The sequence below is a fragment of the Cupressus sempervirens genome, chromosome 4 (genome assembly GCF_028749045.1).
Source record: "Cupressus sempervirens isolate cs-2001-9-10 chromosome 4, ASM2874904v1, whole genome shotgun sequence".
NCBI lineage: Eukaryota > Viridiplantae > Streptophyta > Pinopsida > Cupressales > Cupressaceae > Cupressus > Cupressus sempervirens.
Genome location: NC_143121.1, coordinates 553,466,290 through 553,472,289, shown reverse-complemented (window position 1 = coordinate 553,472,289; position 6,000 = coordinate 553,466,290). Strand labels below are relative to the sequence as shown.

Below are 6,000 nucleotides of genomic sequence, written 5' to 3'. Positions count from 1 at the left end.
CATCTCTTTTCCTAATGAATGCTAACTCCTACAACTGATTTATAATACTCCACACATATTTCAAAATAAAGTACTATTAATAATAACAAAATTAGCTTTCACCTTCAATTTTAGCTCCCTTCTTTTCATGGCTTCTCTCTTTCTCATAGCACTCCCTTGATATTTTCTTGTCACATTAGAAATATGTATGCAATCTTTGGATCTCCCGCTTGCACAAAGTTGCTCCACAAACTACTAATCTCTGACTGTCATCTTCATACAATGCTTTGCGTTTGCCTAAACATTTCAACACTACTTGACTTAAAGATCACCATTCAAATCACCATTCTTCATTTGCTGATTTGATAGACAACATGCATATTACTGTCACATTTAGCTCACTCTGCAAAATGGGATACAACAGTCCTCAGTCACGATCACAAAAACTTCCTCAAATAACAGCAGCATTTCACAACTCCACACTTCAACACTCTTTTGCCTCTCTGCTCCACACATTAATAGTTTCTGCTATTTATCAACAATCTTCAACAATCTCAGCACTTCATTGAACCATTTAAACCTTCTTAATCTATGCTTCAAACAGCTTGCAAAGCATTCTCTCCCTTTGGCTCTGATACCATGATAATATATTAAAAACAGAACACAGAAGAAGAAGAAACCAGAGGAAAGAAACCAAAGGAGAAACCCAGAAAATGGGCTCTACTGATCACAGCCCAATCCATTCTATTTATAAGAAAATACATCATAAATGTATAGTAGAAGTCAGCTGCAATATTAATGGTGGTGGACAGTTGAAATGGACGGCTGAATGGTTGGCTGCACATGGAAAATGAATGGTCAGTGCTGGGCGGCTGGTCTGTGCCGACCATATCTAAGATAATTAATTTATTTCAACAAAGGCCTGGGATATATTTTTAAACAGTCTGTACATTCTTGAAATATCATGTGTCTTTTGAACCTTAAACAAGTCCAAGGGACCAGAACCCTTTTCCAAAATTTTCTCCTTATAGTTATAAAGTAATTCTTTTTCTAGTTTAGATAATAATTTCTCCTCGCTGCTGGCATGCAGATAATTAGAAACTCTATCCTTTTCAAGTTGAGAACATTCTTCAACCTTTAACAAATAATCTGGAAAAGAATATTCTGCAACCCATAACTTAGCTTTCCGAGCATAGTAAGTTTCATATTCTTCTAACAATGATTTTTCAAAGTCTTCCACATAGTGATTCATGTCACCCATTCCAGTCTTCACAATTATGTCCACAACAGTTTTCACTAAAGATTGCTCAATTGCCTCCCCCTCATGTTCCCTTTCAATCAGATCGACCAGTGCATTCCTCGCAATAACCTTTATCTCACCATAGGCCAAATCAGCAAATGTCTTAAGTCCAACTTCTCCTATTGAAGGAAGGCCACGCTTTGAAGTGTAGAAATGATCCACGTAAAAAAAAATTTTAGACATCCATTCTATCATCACATTGTGATTTTTCCAACATCTCTCAACTTCTCTCACCAGCAGTTTACCTTGCTTTCTAGATTCTTCATCATGCATTTTTGCATCCATTTCCTTGCTTGGTGGATATTTGGGCAGGCTTGAGGATCACAAGCATAAGGTTTTGTTGTGAAAAACTCACTCTTCGAAGCAGAAGAAGCAATGCCACGATCAGCTGGATCGATTGAGAGAAGAGTTTCTATAAGTGTCAAGGATGACGAAGGAAAATCTTTAAAAGTCTCCCTTATACATCACTTATATGATTGTTAGGGTTTGAATATGGTTGCAAGAGGCAGCTTTCATTTCTTCCAATATTCCTCTAATGGTGAATCACATAATTAAAAAATTTCGAGCAGCTGCTTCACCTCTGTGCGTCTAGGCATTATTGGTTTGCCTGCCAACAGTTCTGCCAAGATACAACCTGCACTCCAAAGATCAACAGTTGCATCATATTTTGTAGCCCCTAAAAGAAGCTCTAGAGGCTAATACCAAAGGGTAACAACTCGGTTAGTCATGAGTTGCTTTTGATCAGAATTGTAAAATGTTGCCAATCCAAAATCGGCAATCTTTAAGACACTGCTATTGTCAAGAAGTAGATTGGATCCTTTAATATCACGGTGCGAGACACCTCGGCTATGACAGTGCTCAAGTCTTGAGAGCAACTGGTGCATGTAACATTTTACCTGAGGTTCAGTAAAAACAATTCCTTGCGAGGCTGCAAGGCCTGCAAGATCGTGCTCCATGTATTCAAATACAAGGTACAAACTACAAGACATTCTCGAGGTCACCAATCCCTCCAAACTCACAACATTTGGATGATCTAGATGCCACAGCACCGAAATCTCCCTTGCCATAAACTTTACACTTTCAAGCTCCAGATTGTCAAAGCGAACCTTCTTTAGAGCAACAATTTTTTTAGTATCAATATCTCTGACTAATTATTTTAAAACTGAAGCCTGATCCTCCATCAACCAGTCAAATTGGTCTATGCTTTTCACTTCAACAATGGCAAGATTAGGAGGATGCAAAGAAAACCAAGCATGCATTGCTGAATATGTCTTCTTATATGTAATTATGTGGATGACCAATTGTTTTGGTTTTTTGAAATTTCTCACAGCTAATGAAACTACTACAGATGCTGCAATGACATTGTCAGATGCCAGGATAATATGATGATAGATGCTATTTGAAAGATGATACACTAATTCCAAAGATGGTAACTTCCTCCAGGCATGAGCATCTGAGGAATATTCATCAGAGAGTCCAAGGGAAAGGTAATGTAAGCCTTTTGGGATGCTGCTTGATGCAATCTATCTATATTGATATTCTTCTAGCTTATGAGATTAAATTTTTCTTTCCATTTGCTCAACCGAACGAAGATACCGATGAAATATTGTTGTAATTGGCTATTATTGAACTTCCACCTTAGTAATTTGTCTCTAAAAGAGTCGCCATCTTAAATGCTATAGATACATCATCATTTCTACAATTTGGCATGGTTCCTGAAGGCAAGCATCCTAATGATGGTCTATTGGAATCAATTTAATATGATCTGGTTGGATATCACATATACCAGCAGTAGTGCAGGTACTCAAAACTGCAGTCCATTCTACAATCCATCTAGGACCATTGTTGGCATCCCATTTCAATTCTTTACAACACAACCAAGGACCATTGAATTCTTTATAAATGATTAGCACAATATAGTATTAATCATATGAGAAAATCCCAATAGATCCCCCATATAGGCCTGGTGATCACAACTTCATAATCATCCTTTATTTGAGAAGATCGTCAATGAGAACATGATATCCTTGCCAGGTTAGGAGCTATCACCTACCCAACATGACAACACTTGAACCAACCCACCCGACTTATTAATGAGAAGGCAGGAAAGAGGGAAACTTGACAAGGATGGCCTACCTATGAAGGACTTAGATCTAGACACAAAACTAACTTGAGGACTATATGATTCCAATATTGCCAAAAAAAAGGGTGACTTAAAGTCGGGCAACAGATGACGATATGGATTGAACAATGTCAATATTCTAATCATGGATTGAAATGGGAATCTGTGTCTACATTAGTTAAACAAGCTCATTTTAATGGAGATCCCAATGTTACACAAAAGCAAATAGATTTAGCATATGGTTTAAGAGATCTCTAGGTACTTATAAGTTTGTTAATCAACCATATGTTTTTGAACTCGTGATGGAATAATTTATACATGTTTGACATTATTGTAGGTGAAATATCACAAGACTATGTCCTACAATGATTATAAGTTTTGCATCAAATATTTAGATGACACGAAGAGAACTTGTGGTTTTAGGACAAGTACAATCTTTCAGGTGACCAATATTTCATCTAGAAATGACTTACATCCTTGATAATCTCAAAATTGATACTATGACATTTTGGTTGATATACTTGACTATGACTTTAATTCCTTCAAATTAGTTCTCTTTGTCATCAAATGGTATAGAGTATGACTTAATCAAAATGATCTTGATAGAATTGTTATTGAGCAAGAGAATGAATTTCCAATGATTAATACAAGATTGTTTGAGCCAATTGGGGATGAGCCCTATTTTCTTCCAAGCCAATGTGAGCAGGTATTTTACTTAGTGTAAACTAGATTAATCATTTGTTGTTAGACATGATCCAATGGGAAAGCTAATAAATTATAATGTGATGCAAGAAGAAGGTATTGAGGAAAAGGAAGAAGTGGATCATGATCAAGAGTTAGTCAATGATGCTCCTGAAGCAAATGATGTTGCTACTGATCATGATGATGAATCTTCTAGTAATCATGATAATGAAGATGATGATGATAATGATGATGACAATGGCAACAACAATGACAAATAGGATAGTGGTGGTGAAAATGTCGACGACAACGACAATCCTAATGATGAGATGGATAAATAATAATATCAATATACAAGTAAACATTTTCTATTCAATTTTTAATTTCTAAATTATTAAGACAAGTAAAAAATTTTAATTGAATTTGGTGTAGTAATCAAATTTTAACTATAATGTGTTGGGATTAAGAAAATATCTTGTATTGTAGTTGTAGGGATGTAGAGGTTGTTCTTGATGAGCATGTTGAGATCCAAGCCATCGGGCAGGCAAGATGATGTGGTTGGACAAGGTAAAGAGCACTACAATAAAATGTTGATTAAAATATTTTAAGTCTCAATTTTTTTAAAAATTTAACCCTTTTATTTGTTATTGTAGATGACCAACCTTTGCAAAGCACAATGAGTGCACATCCATGGGTGAGGACAAATATTAATGATGACATGGATATGCCTCTACAACAATATAGGGAACAACAAAAAAAGAAAAAAAAATGATTCATGCGAACTTATGTAACTTATTTGATAATGACTGGTGTTTATGTATAGATGTTTTATTGAATGTTCATGTGAATGTTCTAATGTATCTTATGTTTCAATGTTAATGTGAACGTTCTAATGAAACTAATGTGTTAATGGATGTTATAATGTGATAATTCATGGATGTTACATTTTATTAATATAATGAATGAATTTTAGATGTTAACAAGGAATGCAGATGTTGGGGGGGGGGGGGGGGGGGGGGGCGCAAATGAGCTTCCACCTTCACGTGGTTGGCCTTGATTAGTAGAGAATATTAAACTATTCTTGAAACCAAGTGAAGCTCAACATTAACCTGTGATTGCATGACAACTAGCTGTGTGAATCTCTTGGTTTCAGGAAATGCAGAAGGACACCATAGTCAAACTCATTTATTTATGTTGAATAATATTATAAGGATGAAGCAAACGATCATGAATTCTATATGACATGCAACACTTAATGGAGAAATCAGGTAACATTCATAATCCTTCCATAGTCCTCTATATACTCATAAATATTTCCATATAGAAAGCATAGTCCTCTATATAGTCATAAATCTATCCATAGAAGCCTTCATAAATCTACACTTTATCTTTGCTAATAGATTTCCACTTTTCTCTTTAGTAGTGATGAGTTGTGAAATAACCTTCATAATTGTCATTGCAGAACCTTTCAATTTAAATGTGCTCAAATTCATCAAATGTGGAGGTTGTTAAGGCTACCTCTAGGTTTACGGAAACTTGGCTCACTAGAAACCTTAAGGTGTGATAGTTTAAGCAAACTTTCAAACCATTTTGGTGATCTTAGTTATTTGGAAATATTGATGAGGAAGGCTTTCTTCTTGATGCTCATCAATGCCCCTTCAATTCATAATCGATGCAACCACAAACTCCTATTGTCTTCATCATCAATTCAATAAATCATGACTATACTCATGAAAATTTGGAAACATTAGGGAAGAATTTGGAGCAACTATAGTCTACTCCAAAAGACACACAAATCATATATTGTTGGAGCTATCATAAATCATTAGCATCTAAGTTTCCCATCACAATACTAACTTATTCACCTAACTCTCGAACTTCCTCTTTTTGTCATTAATTATCTATTATTTTTGAGACT

The 6,000-nt window shown here is 35.4% G+C and overlaps 1 pseudogene; it reads right to left on the bottom strand.

Annotated features, from left to right (window-relative positions):
• Window positions 1–880: 880 nt before the first annotated feature.
• Window positions 881–6,000, bottom strand: part of LOC149562381 (putative serine/threonine-protein kinase At1g54610 pseudogene) — a 113,438-nt pseudogene continuing 108,318 nt past the window's right edge.